The following is a 25,778-nucleotide window of genomic DNA, read 5'->3' as shown; positions in this document are numbered from 1 at the left end:
ATTTATACAAGTATTTAGATCTTATTTGGGTATATGAATTGAGATGTTGGTCTACACTCAATTTCTATCAGACTATCCTCCAGTTCTCTCAGATGTGTGTGTGTGTGTGTGTGTGTGTGTGTGTGTGTGTGTGATTAATGAGTTCTTATCCAGGGGCTAAATTCATTGATGTTATTGAACATTCTGCTTCTAGCATTTAATGTGAGGAATATCGATGTCATCAGTTTCACGGAATTTTGGTTTTGTGGAAGGATCAGGAAAGCAAATGCATTGTAAGCAAACTGAAAAGGCAGATGGTAAGTGTTCTAGAGGGTTTTAAGTGTCAAAGAGATGATTTGATATTTAATTCTTGAGGCGATATGCTACTAATTCAGTTGTTTGAGTTGGAGTGACATGGTCGAATCTGAGCATTAGGAAAATCACATTGGCAGCTAAGGGGAAGATTGACTGAAGTGGAGAGAGACTTGACACAGTAACTAAACCAACTAGTATCCTATAGCAGTAGCACAAGCATGTGGTGGCAATGCAAACTAGTGTTTTTAGCAGAGTAAATTCAGGAGCCAGCATAGTAGAGTAGATGAAACACCACAGCCAAGTTCTCCCAACATTTACCTAAAACAACTTTAAAATACTACCTTAAATCAGTTTCTGGAACAGCATAAACAATGAAAGATCTGGATGACAATTTTTTTTCTAAGCCAACACAATTCAAAACATCAAATACTTTAGTGGGACCTGGGCTGTAATAGCAGCAACACTAGCTGTGGATTTTGATGTAGCAGCTTCAGAAGCTGTTAGCCCAGACATAGTAAGGATATTTGACAAATGTTCAGAGAGGGAATAGAGTAGACTATTATGCTAGAACTGGGCACAAGACTGGAATTGTTTGGTAATACCATTATTCATGGCCAAGCTTGGGATCTCAATGACAATGTGGAGAGAAACACTTGCAGTCCCAAAGGAATAAGGAATCTGGACACAATTCCAGGTCTAAGAGGAGTGATTGTGGCTTCAAGAGAGCAGAGATCTTTTTTGGGTAAAAATCATAGGGCTGACCAGAAGACCAATCACCATACCACTTCCTGGATCACACCACCTTTGAAGCATTGAAGGCTGAGGGTGAAAAGAGAGAGGAAGTTAAAGAGAGGCAGTGGCCTGAAGTAAAACAAATTTTTGAACAGTGACAGTGGAGGAGAGAGAAAGAGAGACAGAAAAAGGGAGAGAGAGAGAGAAACAGGGAACAACACAATAAAAGACAGATAGTCATATGAAGATGAAGACATTGCTAATGTGAAAACATGTCTTGTATGTCTTTGCATGTATATTTTACATAATATTGCTTACCTTTGTCAAAGGTTTCAAGTGCAGTTAAAGAAAAAAAAGGAATTGGAACTCACATTTTGAGTGTAAGTGAAAGAGAATAAGGAGGAAAGGATGACAAATAGTTTGTGAACCTAACTTATCTAGAGAATGATAAGTAAGAGTAATATGAAAGTAGGGAAAAGTAAAGATTAAGGGAAAAAGATAATGGGTACATTGCAGGACATGCTGAGGTTATGAAGTCTACAGGGTCTAGAGTTCAAGATAAAGAAGAGAAATTACCTATGTGAGACAACATTAGCAGAAAGGATAGGGTTGGATTGGGAGATTTGAGAATTACCATTATGGAGATGATAGTTGAAACTATGGTAACTAATGAGATAATGAAGAGAAATGTTACAGGAGAAGATGAGAATAAGGCCCAGGACACAGTATTTTGGGATACTCACCTTAGAATAAATTAGCAAAGGAGACTGAGGAAAAGTCAAATCAATATGGGAAGTTTCAGGAAATTGTCCTGTCATGAAAACTTAGAAACGAGATCATTGAAATGTGAAGAGTGTTGAGAGTGTCAAAGGCATCAGAGAGTTCAAGAATGATTAGGACTGAAGAAATTATAGTGAATAACTAACAGCTCTTTAGCAATTTTAGTGAGATATTTCAGTTGGATGACGAGATTGAAAATCAGAAGGTAACGATGAGGGGTGGCTACGTGGTGCAGTAAACAGAGCACCAGCCCTGGAGTTCGAATCCAGCCTCAGACACTTAACCCTTACTAGTCGTGTGACCTTGGGCATGTCACTTAACCCCAATTACCCTGCCTTCTCCCTTCCAAAAAGCAAAACAAAAGAAGGTAAAGAAGAAAGAAAAGTGAGATGACATTAAATGAAATGACCTTTTGTTGATATACAAGTTGTTTTTGCCATAAAAGGGAGGATACCCCTGTAGTAATAGCTCTAAATACATGCAAGGGTATTTTTTTTTAATTGATAAAGCACCCATTGACCTGTTTATAGGCAATAAGTAACAGGCAATAGGAAAGGAGATTGAAGGTAAGTGAGAAAGTGAAAATGATAGGATTGGGATAGACCTACCAAAGAATGTGACAGATCGCTTCTGAATGTAGAAGTATTTGCTTGGCAAAGAGAAGAGCAATTGTATTATATGAAAGAGAGGTGAACATTTTGATAGTGGGAAAATAGCTCTGGCAGATATGAATTGAGGAAGAGTGGAGAAGCAGATGCTCTCAAGGAATAGCTTAATTTTTTTTCAGTCAATTACAAGGAGAGATTCTCAGCTTAGAAGTCCAGTGGAGGGGGAGTTAAGGGAGGTTTGAAGAAAAATGACGAAGTTTGTAAAATCTGCTGTGTTTAGTAGTAAGTGAGTAAATTAAGGAGTTATAATGGATTGCTTTGTTACAGTGAATATTCAATAGATATTATGGAACCAAAATTTGTAGGGATTCAAATGAGTACAATTTCACATTTTTCTCTAGTTTCATTAGGCAGAATGAGTGGTAGCTAAGATAGCAGATGGTAGTAGCAATCCTGGACTGAGGTTTGGCAAAGCTATTTCATTCTGAGTAGGGAAAGGGCAAGGCATTCAATAGAAGATGACACTGTAGTGGAAATAGCTTACTGGGGGTCACCATGGAGGAGAGCATAACAAGTAAAGGAATAATGACATGGAAAATAACCAGGGGTTGACACATTGGAGACCATGGGGAAGATAAAGGACAGGGTTTGGGTTTGAAATGCAAAGGGAGATGTGGAATGATACATTGCAATTTTACAGTTGATGAACATGGAAATGGAGCATTTATGGGTTATGGCAAGATCAAGTGTATGACCTCACCTGTGAGTACCTAAGGTAGAATGCAGGAACAAGCCGTGTGAAATCAGTAAGTTGAATACAATTTGAAATATTACATCCTCCAGGAAGGTTTGATCTCTTAGCTACTAGGCATCACCTTTCCTAGAATTCCCTTTTATTTTACATGTATTGTATGTACTTATTAAATAAGTATATACTATCACCTTTGATGCAATTCAAGCTCTCTGAAGTTAGGGATTATTTCATTATCTTTTTTTTAACCTAGTACCTAATGCAGTGCATTGCACACAGTAGGACCTTAATAAATATCTCTTGATTGGTTCCTTTAAATGCTGCTATATATCAGCTATTATTACTGCTTATGGTGATATTTTTCTCTTATTTTTATTTAAGAGCAAGTTAACTAGAAGTCTCATTGCTTCATTCCTAGTCCCCAGTTTATATTGCCCACATAAAGCAAAGTTGATGTCTTTGTTTTTAAATTAATAATTGCATTATTTCCTCTCCTTTTAAATGAATATTATCTGTAAGACTTCCTTATATATTCAGAAGATATTATTCCTTACTTTATTAGATACTTCAAATAATTCAATTAAGTATGTAGTGAAGTTCATAAACCCATTTAATGGATAGAGACTTTGAATCATAGAAAGTTTAGCTTAGAGATGTGAAGTAAGGCATTTAATTAAGGAATTGGGTGTAGATACCTGGTGTCTGGGTTCCCAAACATTTGGCATTCATTAATGATTTAAACTCACATAAATCCTCATCTCTTTGCAGTGTACCTGACACTTGAATGCTTAATAAATATTTATTGACTGACTGCTGCTGACCATTGCCCTTTCTGATGCAGTAAACACAAAATCACTTAAGTTTAGCTACAAGAAATTAAGTAATGTTGATAGAACTGGAATCCTTATATTTCTCTTCAAGTTATATTGACCTGGGCTTGGAAAAAAAATATAACCCAGTGATCTAACCATTACAGCTATGTATGTTTATTTTTTATAGATCTAAAGTGAAATAGATCACTGAATATCATCTTTAACATGAAAAAACAATATTCTTCCACCTATAAAATGTTATGTTTAAAAACAAAGTAGGTTTTAAAATACCTTTTTGTGGTTTTATGCTAAAGACTCAGTTTTCCTTGATATGTAGTCTGTGAATTGAGTTTAATGTGTTTGTATATTAATATGAAGGGAATTTTATATATGAATAATTCCTATCAACACTTGCTAATGAGTGTTATACCTATATTTATATTTACCATATAGAACAGAAGTCAGAGGGTGGTAAAATCTCAAAAGTAAGATCCCTGAAAAGAAATGAATAATGTAATAGATTTTATGTCTTTATGAATTTACTGCATTATATGATTTGCTGTCCCCAGGAAATGCTATACATTAAATTTAGTGAATGGCAAGCTTTAAATTGAGATCTCAAAAAGACATTAGCATTTTGAGGAAACCTTCTTTTGCAGTGGATGAAATGACAGCTCACTTCTGGAAGTGAAATCATACCTTCTATACTTTGGCAGAAGAAAAACAAATACAATGTTTGATTGCACCAAAAATCAAATGGTTATTCTGCTATAAACATGTTTTTAATTTATTTTATGATAAACTTTATAAAAAGATTTTTAAAGGAATTTTGGTTAAAATGGCATAATACTGGTGGGATGCAAATAAATTCTTTCAATATTTCCCTCAATACAACTTTAAAATAATGCCTCAAATAAAACTTTGGAGCAACAGAGCCAAACTAAAGGTCAGAGACAGAGAGAAAGACATTTATCCAGGGTTGTCTAGGTGCCACAGTGAATAGAGCACCGGCCCTGGAGTCAGGAGGACCTGAGTTCAAATCTGGCCTCAGACATTTAACACAAGCTTGTGAACTTGGGCAAGTCACTTAACCCCAATTGCCCTCCAAAAGGCAAAAAAATAAACCATTTATCCAGACCAAGACAATTGTGAGGTTGAGAGGAGAGGGTTGTAACACTGGGGTGGGTGCAGGTGCAGAGTGGGATAAAGCAGCAGAAGCAGCTTCAGAAGTTTTCTAACCAGAGATGTTATTGAGGTCAGGCAACTGGTCTGAAGGTTATTACAGGGGACCACTACTGGCATTGGGTACATCTGGGTCTGACTGGGAACTCAATTGCCCATGAGAAATTATGGGTTGCAGTTCCCGGGCAGAGAAGAGTACTAGTACTTGCAAATGCAGGAGAGCAGGGGAGCTGGTCATAGTACCAGAAAAAGAGGAGCATGTATACTTATGACTGAAGGGGAATAGGGCCCCTGCGTGTATAAATGCCCTTTGTGGATAGACCAGTAGACCAGTAAAAACATCTATAACCAGGTCATACCACTTTGGAAGCACCAAAAATTTACAAAATCACAGAACTAGCCCTAAAATCAGTAGCACAAAAAAAAAGCCTGAAGCTTGGGGCATTGCCTCCTCATGCCCAGGTGGTGAGAGGCCATCTTACCTATAAAGCTCAAAGTGAAGAAATAGACTGGAGAAAGGAGCAAAAAACAAAACAAAACAACTTGAGCATAAAAAGCTACCACAGATCCAGGGAAGAAAAGGCTCTAAACATAATAAGACAAAACTATTAATATTCTTATGAACCATTGATTAGAGAAAGGCAAATTAAAACAACTCTATCTTACTACCACATACCTATCAAAAATAACAAATGCTACAGGTGACGAGGAAAAACCCTTGGTGGATCATTGAACTGGTTCAACTATTCTGGAGAAAAATCTGGAATTATGTAGAAAGGGCTATACAACTTTGTATAACTTTTTAAAATAAAATTATCTATATTTAGTTTTTATTTTTCCTAGTAACATGTAGAACAATTTTAATATTCATTTTAAAACTTTGAGTCCCAAATTTTCTTTCTCCCTCCACCCATCACCTCTCCTTGAGAAGGTAAACAATTTATTTTAGGTTATACATGTGTAGTCATGCAAAACATTTCTATAATAATCATGTTGTGGAAGAACACATAGACAAAAAAAAGCACCAAAAATCTCAAGAAAAATCAGCTACATTCAGACACCATCAGTTCTTTTTCTGGTAATGGATAGAATTTTTCATCATAAATGCTTCAGAGATGACTTGGATCATTGTATTGCTGAGAACAGCTAAATCATTCATAGCTGATCATCTTAAAATATTGCTGTTACTTGGTACACAGTACATATGACTTTGCATCAGCCCATGAAAGTCTTTCCAGGTTTTACTGAGAGCATCCTATTCATCATTTTTATAGTGCTCCATTTTATTTTATATTTACATATTATTTTGTAGTATTCCATCATAATCACATACCACAGCTTGTTCAACCATTCCCCAAATTGATGGGAATCCTCTCTACTTCCATTTTCTGCCCCCATAAAAGAGCTACTGTAATAGGCCCTTTTCCATTTTGTTTTTTACTCTATTGGGATAAATACTCAGTAGTGGCATCACTAGGCCAAAGGGAGTGCATAGTTTTATACCCTTTGGGGCCTAGTCCCAACATGCTCTAGAGAAAGGTTGAATTAGTTCACAATACCAATAACAGTGCCTTAATATCTCATTTTTCCCACATCCCCTCCAACATTTTTCATATGCCTTTTCTGTTTAATTAGCCAATCTAATAGGTATGAGGTAGTACCTCAGTGTTATTTTAAATTGAATTACTCTACTCAATAGTTTGAGTAGTTTTTCAGATGACTATAAATACCTTTGATTACTTCTTCTGAAAACTCACCCTATCTTTTGATCATTTGTCAATTAGAGGATGGCTTTTATTATTATAAATTTGACTCAGTTCTCTATGTTTGAGAAATGAGCCTTTTATTAGAGAAACTGGCTTCAGTTTTTTCAGTTGCTATTGGTAAGTGTATTTCCCTCCTTTCTATCCCTCCCTCCATTTATTCTATTCTCCCTCACCTTTTGCCCTATGCCTCCTCAGAAGTGTTTTACTTCTGACCACCTCTCTTCCAATCTTCACTCCTTTCTATCACCGTCCCCCTTTCTTATTCCCTTTACCTTCTACTTTTCTGTAGGGCAAGAGAAAATTCTTTACCTAATTGTCTATGAATGTTGAACCAATTCTGATGAAAGTAAGGTTCACTAACTTCCCCTCACTTCCCTACTCATCCCCTCCATTGTAAAAGTTTTTTTTTCTTGTCTCTTTTATGTGAGATAATTTTCTCCATTATAACACTCCCTTTCTCTTTCTCCCAGTACATTCCTCTCTCACCCTTTAATTTTATTTTTAGATATCATTCCTTCACATTCAGCTCACACCCTTACTTTCTGTCTATATACACTCCTAACTACCCTAATAATGAGAAAGGTCTTATGAGTTACAAATATCATCTTCCCATGTAGGAATGTAGACAATTTAACCTTATTAAATCCAGTATTATTTCCCTTTCCTATTTAGATTTTTTATGCTTCTCTTGAAGGGACAATATCTAAAAAATAAAATTAAAGGGTGATATAGTTCCAGGGACCTGTAAGTTTTTAGTTTCTTCAAGTTGTTATGATGTAAGGAGAGGTGATTGCTCCTCTCCTGGCCTGTTCTCTAATCTGTGAGTTATGACAAGTGTTCTTTTCGGCCCTGCAGCAGTGAGGAATGTCACCCCTCCACTGTTGCCATATGCTTTGCAAGGCTAGTGCTCCTCTTTGCCCTGGGATGGCCACTCAGGTCTGTGCCCTGGATCTCAGTGTGGGCAAAGCAATAAAGTTCTGTCTCAGTGATAGCAAAAAGACTCTCTGGAATCTCTTTCTGATGTGCTGGTCAACCCTGTTACTTTTTGCAGACTTAGAGCTCTGGAAGCAGCTAGTGCTGCTGATTCAATCATTCCCAAGGCCTATTTCTGGTGTGTTGGACAGGGGTTTTTCTGGTATGGTCTCTGATGGACTCTACTCCACTCTCACCCCAGTGTGACAGGCCTTTCCTGACAACCTTCAAAACTTTATTTGGAGTTTATGGACTAAGAGGTCTAGAAACTAGTACTTCTGCTAGTGATTCACTTACCTGAGGACCTGCTTTGTGTTTACTGCGGCCTGGTCTGCACTGGTGTGGCCCACATTAGGCCAAGCTCCACTCTTACCCTTGTGCAACAGTTCTTTGCTGCTACCTTCTAAGCTGTCTTGGACTGGAAATTTATTTCACTGTGACTTTTTTGTGGGTTGTACTACTCTAGAATTTTTTTAGACTCCAAACATTAGAGTAAGTTTAAAGGTATTTGGATGAGTATGCCCCTATCTGTTCATACACTTTTGTCCTAACAATATAATTACTAGGTTTGCATCTCAAAGAAATCAAAGGAAAAAGGACAAATACATGCAAATATTTATGGTAGTTATTTTTGTGTGGCAAAGAAATGAAAATTGAAGGAATGACCATTAAGTGGGCAATGGCTTACCAAGTTGTGTTATATGATGTTTATAAAATACCATTGTACTATACAGAATGATATGGAGGATGGTTTCACAAAAACCTGCCATGAATTAAATGAATTGATGCAAAGTGAAGTGAGGAGAACTGGTAGATTACTCTACACACTTAATTACAATGTTTTGATCATGGGTAACTGTGAAAGCCTTGGCTGCCATGATCAATACAGTAATCAAAGACAACTCTTATGATGAAAGGATTATGATAAAAAAAATGCTATCCACCTTCAGAGAGAGAACTGATGAACTCTGAGTGCTAATGAAATACAATTTTCTGACTCTTTTGTTTCCTTTTGCAATATGGTAAATATGGAATATGATTTGTGTGATTTCAAATATAAAAATGACATTTTTCATTGGGAATAAATAAGTTATATCTAAATCTTCCAAAATTCAATTTTTTTCATTTTATTTAAAAGCACTTTATTAATAAGTAAAACATTGTTATTTGTGTCATTGAAAATATTGAGTTTATTAGAGTCTTTTAAAATGAGTTGTGATAAGAATTTCTATGTAACTTAAGCTGAAGAATTTCCTTTTCCTTTCTAGTTCCTTCCTACAACTAAAAATAATGCTATCTTTATATCAATTTTATTGGTGTCTTTGACCTTCCGTCAGTATATGCATAGCAATGAATTCTCTATGTCAAGATATGGACATTTTAGTCCTATCACATAATCCTAATCAATTACTTCTTTTTGCTCCTTGTGAAGTATGAAAACAATTAAACATATTTTTCTATGAGAGAAGTTGAAATCACTTGTTTCATTTAGTGACTTCTGATATTTGCCTACTCCGATTTAGATGTAGAATGGATTGAGGAAATAGCATGAGTACAGATGCAACAATCTAAAAGTGTATATGTGATTTTCTCTGTAAAATGCATAACTTCTAAATAAGATCACTTTACCAATCTATTGCTCACCTTAAGAAAGATACAACCTTCTCTTCTAGGTGGTGTTGCAATGCCTATTTGCTCACATAAGCAAATGAGAGCACACCTTAAAAGATTTGAGAAAGTGGTTCAAGCATAAAGGAGATTTAATTTTCTATCTATGCTTCTTCCAATCGTAGCTAATCTTAGAAAATGTCTCAAGATGGAAAGAGGTCATTCTATGTGAAGATCACATATGGTAATATTGTGCTATGTAAATATGAGTTACTATTATACATGAAAGAGCGGAAAGTGAATATGTACAGAGCTTAGAGCTTCACCAAGTCACAGAACCTTGGAGTTTAAAGGGACCTCGAAGATAATCCACTTTAAACAACCTGTCCCCCAAATTCTTCTACAATATCCTTGACATGTTACAATATTAAACAGACCCCTTATAAAGAGAGGAAAAACATAAATTGTAGGAAAATTCACCTTGATTTCGAAACTGGCAAGACCTAAAGCAGAGAAATAAAACTATAATGTAATAACATCATTAATGAACATCAATAAAATATTTGCAGACCTGCTATATCTTACAAAAGATTGTATAATACTGCTGGATTTATATAAATAGTGCAATGTTTGTCCAAATGTAGAATGATTATAAAAATAATTGACCATGTTAGCAACATGAGCAATAGAAATCATATAATTATATGAATATATCCAGAAAAGAAAAAAAAGTTAAGATATATCATAGTTTTGCTAGTAAGATATATATCATATTTTCCTTAAAAGATAGATGACTTTTTTACTTAAAAGGACAATATAGGAATAAGTGTGCTTTTCCTGAATTTGATAAGTAGCAGCTATACTCAAAACAAACACTTTCAATTTATAAGATTCACAAACTGAGGAATTTTCCAATAAGATCAATGGTAAAGCAAGGATGTCTTTTGTTAATCCTGCTATTTGACCTAGGGCTAGAAAAACTAGGTATAGTAATAAGAGAGAGAACAGATATTGCTAGAATAAATATAGGCAGAAAGAAAATAAAATTCCTTTTTTTGCATATTTACGATTTATTTTAGAACTTTGAAGTAGTTATCTCAATGTTATTGAAACAATAACTTCAGCAAAATTTCAGGATATAAAATAAATCTACATAAATCATAAACTTTCTATACATTACTGACAAAACCCAACAGAGATCAAAATAGAAATTCCATTTATCCTTGCTTGACAATTTTTGGAGGCAATATGGATTCTTTCAACTAGCACCTTGTTTTCTATTTTCTGACTTAAGATCAATCAGTTTGCTTATAAGAACAATATGTATACGTTAAATGTTATTGCCTTCCCCAATCATTTCTCCTGCCTTTTGTTTCTCTGGTCAGATTGTCATTGCAGATTCAAGTTCTGTTTTGTTTTAGATTCTGCCAACTGTTTCTTCTGTTGAGACCATAAATTCTGCTCTTACAAATCCCATTTCTCTTTTAAACCATGTAGCAACAATGAGCTGCAGTTTTATGCTCTTCTCTCCTCAAAATCCATAGGGTCCTCTGATACCCAAGGTGGTGAATCACTTTTCTTTGTTTTTCAGTATTGATCAATAGATATCTGAAATGGTTGGCAAGAATTCGAGGCCATGTTTCCTTCTTTTACTAATAGTTTCCTATTTTTCATCTTCTTAGGCTCAAGGCCTTTTATTTGAATTTCTTTTGGCCTGAAATCTTCTGCAGTTTGAACCCCCCCCACCCTTTTTCCTGTCGCTTATTTCCTGACTTTCTCCCCTCTGATAATACAGCTCCAGAGGACCATATCTCAAAGTGTCTCAGCTTCCCCACTTCAGAGCAATTCAGAGTTCGCTGACCTGCAGGGGTACAGAATTGAGTCCAGATGAATGTTGACCTATTTCTTTCAGGTTTAACAGGGTTTCCAACAGTTCCTCCTCCCTCCCCCACTCAGAGCATCCTGCCTATTCCTTTTGTTCGTCAGTTCTCTGTCCCTGCAGTATAGAACACTGCAACACTGTTGCACTGGAAAGGAGAGTTGTGTATGTATTGAGCTGTTTGATGTTTGGCTCTCCATAGCACTAGAAATAGGGAGGTAGGGTTAGGATTTAGATTTGCATTATTTTGCAAGCCCATGGGTTGGCTGGTGCAGTGTTACTCCCAGAAACCCAGTGGGCACTGGAAGAGGAAGTGCTGACTGAGCCATTATTCAATTAACCTTTGATTTTTTGGTATTCTGTACCATAAAGATAGCTGAAATTACTTTATCTCTGTTATATGATTTTTATTAATAGAGGTTTGAAAGTCTGTAGGCATCAGAGAAAAATTCTTGCCCTCCATTTTGGTCACATGACCCAAGGAAAACCTTAAGAATATAGTTAATAACTAAATATATACATATTAAGCTTCTCACAAGAAATCTATAAATACAACTACAGAACACTGTGGTAATAAAGGAAAACCTAAATAACTAGGGAAATATTAAATGCTCATGGTCAAGCAAAGCCAACATAATAAAGAAATTGATGGTGCTTCCAACATTAATTTAACATTCAATATTTTACTAAGTTCAGCCACTTTTTTGAAGACTACAAGAATAGTAGAACTCTTTAACCTCTTGGGAAGCTCCTTCCACTTTTTGTAGACCACGTTGTTGGAATTTTTTTCTTGATATTGCTTCTAAATTATCTCATTTTCTGTTTTACCCATTTTTTCTAATTCTACTCTATAGAGTTCACCAAAATAAGTCCCTATTCCATAGCATGGCTGCTTAACTAAAATAAGTCCCTATTCCATACCATTGCCCTTCAAATACATGATGACTGCTATTATTTACAAGTCTTCTTCATTAACACATTCCTGCTGCCCTATCAAGTGCTCTTTTCAGGTCAAAAATTGCCAGTCCCTTACCCCTATTCTTTTAATTATATGAACACATTCATTGATCATTATGATCATCCTCACCTAGATGTATTTAAGATTTTCAATATCCTTCCTAAGATTTTGATTTCACAACTGAATGCAGCATTTAGCCCATGGAAGAATACAGAGAAACTATCACTTCACCTTTTTTTGACACTATGCTTTGGTTAATAAAGTGATGTAGATAATATTCTTCATAAGGAATAGCTTCAAATAAGAAAGACAATGTGTTTGTCCTAAGATACTGGAATTTAAAGGACATAATTTAAATAATAATTTCAAAATCTGTGACAAAAAAAAGAATTAGATGACTGCTGAGATTCCCCTACTGAGCTCACTATGTTCTGTATATTAATATAGGCATATCTGTTTAGATTTTCATTTCATTCTGATATATTCAGACACAGTGGCATTATTGGGTATTCTATATCCATTGAAGGGACATAAAAAATTTTGGCATTGGAGATTGAAAATTTGTGGATGCAGAGCTTTAATCTGTAAGGAAAAACTGAAAAATTCATTGTCAAATTCACAGCCTTCCTTTCTTTCATTCAAATCTCCTAAATATAAATATATGGACTTCCTATATAGTATTAGACTAGATATTAGATGGAAATAAGAAAAAGCATCAGTTATCATTCATGCTCTCAAGAAGCTAAAAGAGTTTTTATTTGTTTTGAATTAGTTCGGTGAATACTTGACAAAATTATATAAGTAGAAGGCAAAATTTGATGATCATAAATTTCAGATTTAGAGCAAGAAGAAATGATTTTGCATCCCAGCTCTGCAAGTTAATTGAGAAAATATTTCACTTTCCTTATCTACAAAATGAAGGGCTAGAGTAAGTGGAATCTGAGGTCATTTCCTTTTCTAGGTCTATAATTCTATGATCCTGTGGAAACTAGAACCACAGAAAATTAGAAGTCAGCATTAGAGCAGGTAGAATCTAATAGATCATAGATTACTTTGAATTTTGTTTTGTCTTCTTATATTCCAGTACTGTTTAGCGTCTTAGCTGGAAAAGTTTTTGACATATTTATGTCTTTAGATTGAACTGAACAGATTCAAAAATGTATAAACTCAGTTTCATAAAGAGAACCATTTATATGGTGGGATAAATTGAGGCATCCAAATGCTCTATAAAAATGGTCAGATGGGCCTTAGCAGAGATTCTAAGCAAAGCTGTACTATCTTAGAAGTACATCTTTCCTTGCTTTGTTTTCCTCAAAATAAGCAGAGGAAGAGGGCATTAAAAACCAGGAGAATCAGAGATCATGCAAGAGTCACCTCAGGAAGACCACTATATAGCACAGAGATTTGGGAAAATATTCCTAGAATCATAGAGACATTGAAAGATTTATGGAGAAAATAGAAAATCATTGGATTATATTTTTCACAGGTGTTAAGAGAGCTCAGTTTTTGGAGGGACTTCAAGAGTCTGGATTAAGACTTTCTCCAAAATTTTGGGAATTCAGAAAGTGTAAATGTGTATATAAACTCAGAATAAGATCTGAAAGATGACGTAGATTATAAAGAGTGGAGAGGAAATAGACAGATGATGGTTCTTAACTAGACCCTAATATACCAAACTGAACCAGAAGATATGGGAATTGGAATAATTGGAATGAGTAAAGTCCAGTTGCTGACTTCTTTATTTCTTATGTTTTCTCAGAGAAGAAAACTGGACAGTTGTCCGTATAGAATTGAAATATAAGTCTCTTTCTTTAGAAAGCTTCCTCACAGTGAATTGGAGAAAAGTGTAGGTGAGCAGAAAGAGATAAATCTTGCATCAAACTTTATTGGAATTTCTTTGTCTTCTTTGAGTTTCTATTTGTATTGTTTTTATTTTTCATGATAATGGTAATTAATTATATGGACATTAATAATAATTTTGTTTAAGTATATGATTGGTGTTCAATACAGGGGAAATTTAGAAGATGGCAGTGATCTCCCTGATTTTACTCCAGAGAGAGGCCAGAAATAATTATAGAGTATTGTAATATTTTTTATATTAAAATAATCTTAGTATACATCATCATCACCATGATCATCATCTGCATGACTATTGCCTGGTTCTATGCTAAGGATTTTTGAAAGTATTATTTCATTTCATCCTCACAACAACCCTGAAGATAGGTGCTATTTTTATTTTCTTTTAAAGATGAGAAAGCTGAGGCAAACAGATGTTAAGTCACTTGCCAAGATTCACATAGCTAGTAAGTATAAGAAGTCATTTTTGAATTCAGATCTTCCTAACTGTAGGCTCAATGGTCTATTTATGACACTATCTAGCTACCCAACTAGATTTCCTATGAACTTTCATAAAGAATTGATAAGATAGGGAAGTAGAAGAAAAGAGTGGATATACCTGTCATTACCCATAGTTCAACTGAAAGCCATTTCATTACAGACTTACTACAAGAACTACACCAATTGAGGGAACTACATGATTTCTTAAAAATAATGTAAACTAAGAAATATTATAGAGGGAGCTGGATTCCATCATAAAAAGAGACACTCATGAAATACTCACACATAGGCTAGAGAAAAGCATAAGTTATGGAAAATTTCTAACAATTTTGACTTTCTTAAAATTATATGGAATGCTTATGAGATACTCTGATCTTCCATAGTGAATATGTGGGATTAGAGACTGAAGGACTTTTGATGTAATACAAGGGATTCTTTTTCAATTATAGGTTAGACTAGATGATTTCTTATTTTTTTTTTCCTTTATGACTATGTGAACAGAGTTACCACATTAGGGAACTAGTATAAATTTTATGCATGGACTTCAAGGTTCATGATTTTAGAATTTCATTTCTGTGATATAATTCCATAAACACATTTAAAATCACTATATATTCCTATATTGCTTCATTGTGATATTGTGGTAAACTTGTACTTTTTGAAGTAATTTCCAGAAGTACAATTTTTGGTAAGTCGTTATGAAGCTAAAAAAAAAAAAACAACAATATCCCTACATTGCTTGTCTGATAATGAATTGTGTATTTGTTGTCTGAGGACCAGTCTGCATGGATAAAGATTTATCTCAAGAATCACATAATTAATGATTTCCCCATAGTGTCATCTAAATTTATATTCTTAAAAATATTATTTCATTAATATAGGAATTCACATTGAAGGAATTCTCTTTGCCAATTCAAATGTCCATCTCAGAGGACCCTGAGAAATTACTTGCTTTGCCCATGGTTACTGAAAATTAAGAATAGGTCTTAAACACAGGTTCTTCTGACTTCAAGGTCAGCTCTTCATTTTAATGCTGAGGAACCTGATGTTCAGAGCAGTTAAGAGATGCTAAAGGTAACAAAATTAGTTGTTTAGTTGGTGTTCTGACTCAGTGTTCCATATTATTTTCCATATATAACAAAACCTATTTAAGACTATGAATATATTGTACTCAAATTACAAAATCTTATTACTCCACCTAAAATTCTTGAAAGTTATCCATATAATTATGTACTTGATGTCCACTTGGGGAATATTCAATTTTATATATAGTATGACAAGAGAAAAAGAAGCTTTTTACCCATTAGGCTATTTACATTCTCCTCTGGATACATACATACATACATACATATGCATATGCATGTATGTATGTATACCTATATACCCCAAGAAAATATGACATATGCTAGAAATCACACTTTGGAGTACATGCAATATACACACACAGATGTGTATATATATATATGTATATATACACACACACACAATATTTATATATACACACACACAGACATGCCCAATTTAAGAATACAAAACTTATTATTACATCATTGAGGTTACAGCTGCCAGAAGTACTGAAACTGTTTTTCCCCAAAAGTTGAATTTAATGAAGTTAAAAGTGATGCAAGTCATTTTAGGATTTATTTTGATAGCTTAATGACTTAAAACACTTCTAAAATCATGTTATGATGTTAATTGAAACTCTGAATGTTATTAATGATGTTTTTAGAAAGCATGGCTTAATTTCATAATGTGTAAGCTTTATTCACTTTCAACAAGGTCAATTGGATCTTTCTTGTCTAGACAGGAGAAAAGATTTTAGTTGAATATATTATGTGAATAAAATAGTATTATTGGAAAAAAAGGCTTTTCTGGTCTTAAGTTCAAAATAATTCAAATTAGAATTGCCTTTTTCTTCCTTCTCAGGAAAGACAATTATTTTTTAACATTTGGAATTCTTACTTATGAATGCATTGTAATCTCTGTATATAATGTGGGGATATTCTGCTTTGGAAGTTTACACTATGTGGATAAATAAAACAATTCCCATTATTTACTTTCAATTGTATTGTTCATATCCTTTTTCATCACTGAGCAGGCACATCCACACATATTATGACCTTCCTATAACTAAATTTGGTTTGGGACACTTATATAGTAGAACACTTATCCAAATTGATTTCACTAAAATCCTTCTTTTAATGGCTAAAAATGTTTCCTATTGGGGTGGCCAGGTAGCACAGCTAGTAAGAGCACAGGCCCCAGTGTCAGGATGACCCAGGGATCAAATCTGGGCTCAGATATTTAGCACCACACCCAGAAATAATTGGCCGTGCAACCTTGAGCAAGTCACTTAACCCCAATTGCTTTAAAAAAAAAAAGAAAATGATTCCAATTTATGAAGTTAGATATGGAGACAAGTGTTGATTTCTAAGTAATCATCACAATAAAGGAATTTTTTCACCCTTAGAAAAAGTCTTAGACAAATTGGAGACATCATCTGCCCAGTTGTGAAGGAGATGAAGCCCTGAGTGTACCAACAAAATTGAGGGAAATGTGAGTCCTGGACCTCTGTGCAATCTAAATATCCTGAATGGAAGGACTGCCTTTCTAGAGTAACATAATTAGCTTTCATTCTTACCTGATGAACTGAAAATTCTGAGACTGATACCCACTTATATCCTTTACTTTAAAGGTCATCTTCTATCACTTCTTAAGTCTTGTATAAGGACTAGAAGTTCATCTTGTATAAGGTACCATCGCTTTACTCTTAATGGTATGTATGTTTGTGTATATATGTTCTAAGTCCTTGTAAGGACTGGGGCCAGAGGGATGATGAATGAAGGCACAAAGGAAGGCTGACCCGCCCCCTGAGGTGGAGGCCTGGAGCTAGGACTTGCTCATACTTCTCTTTCACTTTTATTGTGAGTATGAAGACACTTTTGACTTCAGGGAAATTCCCAGGTGTTATATCCTAGAGAAGACGAAATATTCTGATAAATAGGTAGAAAAACAAAGATCGGCATGTTTTAGGAGATGCACTGGACATAGTCTGGCTTCCCCTTCCAACTTTTCTTGAAATATGTTGACAGATGAATTAAAATATAATGAAATCAATGAGCATCCACTGTTCATGTTAAGAATTCTACGGAAAGATTGGTGGTAGGAAAGATGTAGTATTTGCAGGTATCTAAAATTATTGATAGCCACCTTGTGCATAAATTGCTGTTTTTATTGGGCACTAACTATGTTGTACACATAGTGTTAAGTGTTTGGTATAAAATAATCTCAAGAATAAGCAAATCTTGGGGTGGCTAGGTGGCACAGTGAATAGAGCACCAGCCCTGAAGTCAGGAGGACCTGAGTTCAAATCTGGCCTCAGACACTTAATAAAAAAAACTAGCCGTGACCTTGGGCAAGTCACTTAACCCCAATTGCCTTGCCTTCCCCTCCAAAAAGCAAAATAAAAGAATAAGCAAATCTTTTGTTAGATGCCTTATGAATACTTGTGACCCTAAAATTTGTGTGACATGACAGCTCAAGATCCAGCCCCTGAATTTGTTTCTGATGGAGAATGAAACTTTTATTAGAATGAATTGACCTCCAAATTTAGTGTCACCATTCTATATTACAATTCTTCCTCAGTTGTGTATTAGATTTATGAGCTTGGGAAAGTCAATTAAACTCCGTTGGCTGGGTTTCCTCATGTATAAAATTATGTTGTTGGATTGAATGATCCTATGATGAAACTCTGAATGATTTAGAAAATGAAGAAAGAGAGAGAGAGAGAAGGAGAGAAAGAGAGAGAGGGATTAAAAGGAAAATCAGATCAAAATAAGGAATAAATATATAATTAGATTTTGCAGTAAATGGGAATAAAATATGATAGGACAGCTATGAAGCTGTTCATTTTAGAATCTTGTAGCAAATTCTGTTTCCAAGTGAGAGAGTTTGTGACCCAAGCAGAGTAGCAACTAACCATTGTGGGTTTGCAAAGGTTGTTTGGCCCTGAGTTTCAGTATTGATATCCCATGTTGTAATATTAGAATCTGGAGACAGTTATGACATAGCCCTAAGTGGTGTTGTCTTTGAACAATACAATGCTAAGTCCCTGAAAAAGGGATAATCAGGGATAAGCCCAGAGTCTGAATATGAAGATATTTTTTTCAAGTAAGTATGTTTGAGTGGATCATTCTATCATTCTCACTTTTATTCTTTTATCCATTGAATTATCTCTCACAGTTTATAGTTTTCTGACCTTCCCTAGAATCTTTAAAATTTGTCTTGTTCCTTCCCTTTGAAGATATATATGTAAATCAAATCTGCTTCACATTATAAAGTAATGTTTGCTTCCATGTGACCAAAAAAAAGAAAAAAAGAGAGAAATAGACACATTCTCATTATAGAATTATATATTGGAGGTTGTAAGCACAAAGTGGGATGTTTTTGTTCTTTTTTATCTTCTTGTTGGAATTCAATTTTCTAGGCTCAGGATAAAATGTAAACATCTGAGGGATTGCTCTCCTTTGAATCCTGATAATTCACAGCTATGCTAAGTCAAGTAGATTTGGTGCCATCTGGCTCTAAGCCTATCAGGGATGGAGCAGTTCAATGTATTCTGGGAGGCTGGAATTTTGCTTTGGGGGTCGCTCATGAGAGGATCTTTTGATTTCATGTCGAAACTCTTGAGTAGCAATGTGTTCAGAACTTCCCCCAGATCCCCCACTGCTCAGATTTCTGTGTTCTCTTGATCAAGTGATGTATGTAATGTTTATAGCCATATTGCTTCACTCAGACAGCTGGAGTCCTACTGATCTTTGTGGCAATTTCTCTGCTTGTATTTTCTCCACATTCAGGTTACTGACCTTTCCCCTGAAGTAGTGAACATAATTAACTGTTAATTGTTAACCCCTTTTTGAGCAGTCTTTCCTTTAAAAGCAGATCAAAGAACCTTCACTAGCAGGCCATCTTGGGTGTTCTAGGATGCTTGCTAATTCGAAAGCAGAGGTAGAGGTATTCCTAAGAGAAAGACAACAAGGAGCCCAGCAATGTAACAGTCTAATGAACTAGCCATGGAGAATGCTCGCGCCATGTTTATACCCTCCATACTGACAAAAGGCACCACCTTTCCAGGAGTTTATGCTCTGAGCACCATTAATGTGCTATTGTAGAAAATGTCACATCACCCTCATCGTGGTCTTCCTTGAGCCATTTCATTACTGCTAGTAGGAAACATCGACTTTGCCCATTCACAAGGTGGAGGACCAATGAGGGGTATGAGGAAAGTGGGAAGAGATGGAAAAGGAGAATCAGTCTTTCTTTGGTCTGGGACAGCCCTTAGGTTAAAGACCATCCAAGTGAAACTCTTCCCAAAATACGATCCCAACCTCTCCTTTAGTCTATCCACCAAGTCATGTGTCGGCAAACATTGATTAAGCACTTGTTGTGTGCAGGCACTGCAGGAAACATCAAGGATAAAGGATTCCTTGCCTTAGAGGAATTCATGCTGTAGTGGGAGACGCAGCATGAAAATCATCATATCTAGATAAGACATATACAGGATGAATTGGAGGGAACCACAGAGGGAAGGCATTAGGATTATACCAGTCTTTTGAAAACTAAAATTCCAGACTTTAATTCATGCCTATATCTTGTTCCCCCATGAATATTATCACATATTTCCAGATGTCCTATTGCCTATATTCTTGTCACTGCAACTTTGTATTTTCCACATATTTGATAACCATAACTTTTATGACTATATTTAAGTAATTAAAATGATGATGGGTTCAAGTATGAAATAAATGGTATAAAATATAAACCATGAAATATGCAGAAGAGAAGCATGGGGATTTTGGGAAGACTTTTTACATGGAGATATGTTTAAGGTATTAGGAAATGTACCTTTAAGTCCTTACAATATGTTAGATTATTACTGATCTGAGAAGTATTATTATAAATGTCATCCTTTCTGCAGGGGCCTATGGAACAAAAACATGTCATCCATTAAAGTTCTGCCCTACTTAACCTTTCTTAGGACAAGGTAGAGGCCTGTGGAGGAACTGGAATTAAGCAGTGGCAATGAGTCTTTTATGACTCTGATTGAGGGTTTATGTAGTGTGATGCTGTCAGGCCAGGATGAGCTAAAGTGGCCAATAGTGAAAATGATAGAAGAGTCTCAAGAAAGGTTTAGTAAGGTTGGTGTAACCATATTTTACAACAAAGTTGTTGGAAACAGGATGTGACATGATCCATGAGCAGAAAATTATTTAATAGCCCAGGGTCTTAATGAGGTCAGCAAAATCAGTCACAAAGCAGGGAAACAGAAAGCTTATTTCTGATCAAAGAGCTCATTGAAATTTATTATGCTTAGTGAACTAATATCATATGCAAGCCTTTTAAGATTGAATATTAAGAGCTAGTCCTACCCCTCAGAAATGTCAATTGAGTGACTGCTATTGGAGACTTCAGCTCATCTTTATATTTTGCCAAATGGGGACAGAAGCACATAGCTTTCTTATGATATAATGATGTAATGAATCTGCAGTAATTCCTTCAATACTTTGAAGTTGAAAGACTTACAACATGTTTAAATTATGTTGAATAGTCTAAAAAATAATGTTTTCATCCCCATCGTATTAATTATAATTTGTTTGTTTTATTTTCCAGAATTTTTCCAAACAAATGAGCCAATAATTCTTATGGATATTCTATGATCTGGTTCTTTGCAGTTATTCTATGATGCTTTGAAGCCAAATTTGAGGAGAGTAAATATAGGTTAATTAAACTGGCACCTTTATGAAGTCACATTGGGGGCAGCTAAATATTTCTGTGTAGCTAGTTGAAATAAATAAAATTCAGGAATAACTGAATAAAATACCATTTTAATTAGATATAGAAAGAGAAATGATGTCTCATTTTCTTGCTTATATTTCTTCATTATGAAAATTAACAAAATTACGATAACATCCATTCTTTTTAAGATTGAGAATATGGGAGGGACTGTATTGTATTGCCAATTGCATATCTTTCTGTTTAATAATTTCATTAGACAGTTAACCAAAACAAGAGCAAAAAAATGACTAGTGGAACATTTTCATTATAAAAATTAACAAAATGATTATTTTTTTCTCATGTGCCCATCCAAGTTTCTTTGGAGGAGGGAAATATTTATATCCCTAGGGCCTAACAGAGTTCTCACAAAATTTTTCTGGGCAGAAAGTATTGTTTATCTGTGTTATCCCTCTCTTTATTGGTAATTTGTGAATAAAAATACAATTCCAAAAAATTCACTTCCAAAATCCACATATAAGCGAATCAATGTGGTTAATAACTGTCACATTTGGGATAATGGGGAAAAAGATTGGGTTTATGATTTTACTGGTATATAGAACTATAAATTCCTAAGAAAAACTCCCTTCCAAAGAATAAGCGTTTTATTTCAACTTGGAGAATTACCTAGAGACCTATGAAATGAAGTGAATTGTCTATGTCCATATAGTCAATAGTGGAGGTGAGATTCAAATGTAGCTTTTCCTAACTTCAAGTCTAAAACCCTACTCACTATTCCAGATTAAGTTTCCATTTAGTTCAATGAATATTTCTTGAGGATCTATGCCAAATACATTATGACCGGTATTTGAAAGAAAAACAAAGATAAAAACATGGTTCCTACTTCAGGGAACTTATATCACACTGGGCTGACTGTCTTAAAAAAACAAGTATAATTAAAAAGAAATTAATAAATGTGGGAGAGATGAAAGGTGTGAACAGTAGGTGAATTAAGTAGGAAATGCGTCCAAGGAAAATATTAATATAGCCCTTTGCCAATAACATTTATAAATTATGCATCTTAAAGTTGGTCATCTCTTCCACCACATCAATTAAAACTGGGCTCCTGATCAGCTATGAAACACTAAGTGATTATGTAGGGCCATTAGACCAAGTGAATTGAATTGCTGAGACAATTATACTGAATGTGAAGGACAGATTGTTTCTGTGTCTGTACTGAAATAATCAGACAGTTATGTAGAAGAGGCTATGACCTGGATCTCACCCAGCTCTGTGATCCATGGCCAAATCAATGTTTCAAATCGCTGATCATCAAGTAGAAACACAAGCCATGTCATATACAGGTAGCATGAGGGGAAGAAGAAGTAAATACATAAATCTTTCAAACTCAAAACTTTTCCCATAGGGAAAAGGCTAGAGAATCTTAGGCTGAATTCCCCCATGTTGGTATTTTATGCTGATCAAGTATATTTGATAAGTGGTCAAAACTAGCTAATCTTGTCTGTTATGACATAGACTTGAGATAATGTTTTTTTTCTTCTCTCCTAGATATGAGTCTATACATTTTCAGCCTTCCCTCCAACCCTTATTTTATACTGTTTATAGATGGAATGAAACACTCAAAATTTCACCGGAATAGATCTTCAAAGGACGTTAGAGATCTAGTATATTTCCTACAATTTTTTGATAAGCAGAGACCCAGAAAGATTAAGCAATTTCCCGTTTTTAGGATATAATGATACATATTATATAAAGTTATCAATTTTAAGGCAAACATTTTTTCCTTATGAAGTTATTTTGGTTTTTTTGTCATGTTAATTACCAACTGGTAGAAAATTAAGGCTCAGATGTTCATTTTTAACTCTTGCACACACAATGATATGTAATTTCCTTAGGAAAAGCAACAATTTTAATGAGGTTTCATTGAAATACAGGAATAATCAGGAAGGTGAATTTATATTATTAAACTTATTGAAAACACATGACTGACCAGATGAAATTGAATGGGGATTATTTTATCATTTTAATTAATTTTCTACTTGTTAGGTGCTGGAGTTTTTTTTTTTTTGGCTAAATACTAATGCCAATGCTTTCTTTCATTGGTTTTCAATGTTGTGGGTTTTTTTAAATAGATGTTACACTAATGAAATTATAAAAGTTTTATTTCCTAAAGAACCTACTTCAATGAATTTCAGAGGTATTGTGTTATCTGGGCTGGGACATCAAGTATTTGTAGCATCACTGAAGTAATAGGAACAATTAAAAAAGCATGGAAAGGAAAAAATAAAGTAGGGTGACAATGGAGAAAAATCACAATTATTGATAAATTATTATGTTAAAACAGACAATTTAATGCCTACAAAAATAAAGGCTTTCACGAGTAAATGATGTCAGTGGAAAACAGGTAGTAGTGATGACAGGGGTTACTCTTAATAGCTCTACAATATTGCATAAACATTTTTCTTGAAGGTGCACGTTTTTTTTTTTAATCTGCTTACGACTGATATGAAGAAAAAATGTTTCTTAAGGGTAAAGAAATAATAAGTGATGTATCAAAATTTGGGAAAAGATAAATTTACTTTTTTTTTGCTTTTTGGAGGGGGGAAGGCAGGGCAATGGGGGTTAAATGACTTACCCAAGGTTACATAGCTACTAAGTATGTCAAGTGTTTGAGGCCGGATTTCAACTCAGGTCCTCCTCACTCAAGGGCCAGTGCCCTATTCACTGCACAACCTAGACTCCCACCCCCTATTTTGTGGGATAAATTTACTTTTGAATATCACTTTTTCAATCAACAATACACCAAAACATCAATATGTAAGCCTATGAAATCAGGCATAATTTCATTAGACGGGAAAATACCATCCTTACATAATTAAGAGATTTCTCGGGGCGGCCAGGTAGCACAGCGAGTAAGAACACCGGCTCCAGTGTTGAGAACACCTGGAGATCGAATCCCGTGCTCAGACACTTAGCACCCACCCAGAAACACCTGGCCGTGTAACCTTGAGCAAGTTACTTAACCCCAATTGCTTTAAAAAAAAAAGAGAGATTTCTCACTTCTATTTCTCATTTAAAAAATAAACAAAAAAACAAAGAAAACAAACATAATTCCTGTTAGCAGAATTATGGACTACATAGAATAAATTGATACTGGGAAACAAACTTGTCTTGGAATTATTAAAATTCCAAATTGGAAAATATTTCCACATGTGCTCATTCATAGTTTTCCCTACATCATGTAAGTTTAAGATACTTATCAAAGAGATAGACATAATCATAAGTATTCCATAATTTGTCTTGGTTTCACAGGATCATGAATTTAAAAAATATGCAATAAAAGTCATGCCCTACTGGATATTAAGGATACATCTCTTTCAGCATCTGCTTCTCTCCCCATTTCCACTCCATGAACAATACGACTTTCTTAAGTTCATTACCTCTAATCTCTATATTCTGCTAACTCAAATTTGACAGATACCACCTCCCTCAACTTTCTCTTTTTTCTGATTGGAGGATTGGTTAGCGGAGTACCAAATTCTTTCCAATGCCTCCTTTTATATAAAGAAGTAGCTGGACATTTGGGCTCACTCCACTAGGTTTTAACTCCACAGAACAAGATGGTCTCATGCCAGGTGTCTCCTCATTTCCCTATTCCCTGCCTTGTTTTGGTATGTTTTTACCCCAATTAGATTGTGAGGACTGGGACTTTAATAATTGTCCAAATTTTAATGTTTAATACTTGTATATGTGCTACTTCACTAGGTTTTAACTCCACAGAACAAGATGGTCTCATGCCAGGTGCCTCCTCATTTCCCTGTTTCCTGCCTTGTTTTGGTATGCTTTTTACCCCAATTAGATTGTAAGGAATGGGATTTTATTTTAATAATTGTATCCCCAATGCTTAGCAAAGTGCCTGATACATAATAAATATTAATAAATTTTTATTGAATTATAAGACAAATTTAATTATGTATTAGCTATAACTTTCTTTCCCTTTGGATAAAAGTTGTATTTGAAGTTCCATGTTTTTATGTTGTTTTGCAACTTAAACTAGAGATGGAAAACATAGCTTTTCTTGAGAATATCTTGAGACTAGATTATGAAATATACTACCTAAGATGAGAAGAAGAAACAAAGGAAGAAATAAGAAAAAAGCATTTTAATGTGCAAAATTTTCCTTCATAGAAATTTTTATTGCTGCCTTTTTTTACACCTGATTCCTTCCAATTTTACTTCTCCTTTGTCACAAACCCAAGCTACCTTTACATGTGGAAATGAGGAAATATATATATATATATATATAT

General features: G+C 34.7%; 1 pseudogene; it reads left to right on the top strand.

Annotated features, from left to right (window-relative positions):
• The first annotated feature begins 214 nt into the window (after positions 1-214).
• Positions 215-25,778, top strand: part of LOC138169925 (RIMS-binding protein 3A-like) — a 144,748-nt pseudogene continuing 119,184 nt past the window's right edge.

This window comes from Petaurus breviceps, unplaced genomic scaffold, assembly GCF_028583685.1.
Source record: "Petaurus breviceps papuanus isolate PSGF00001 unplaced genomic scaffold, PetGlider_PUasm1.0 38, whole genome shotgun sequence".
Classification (NCBI taxonomy): Eukaryota; Metazoa; Chordata; class Mammalia; order Diprotodontia; family Petauridae; genus Petaurus; species Petaurus breviceps.
The sequence above is the reverse complement of the archived record's forward strand: the minus strand, read 5'-3'. Positions and strand labels throughout refer to the sequence as shown.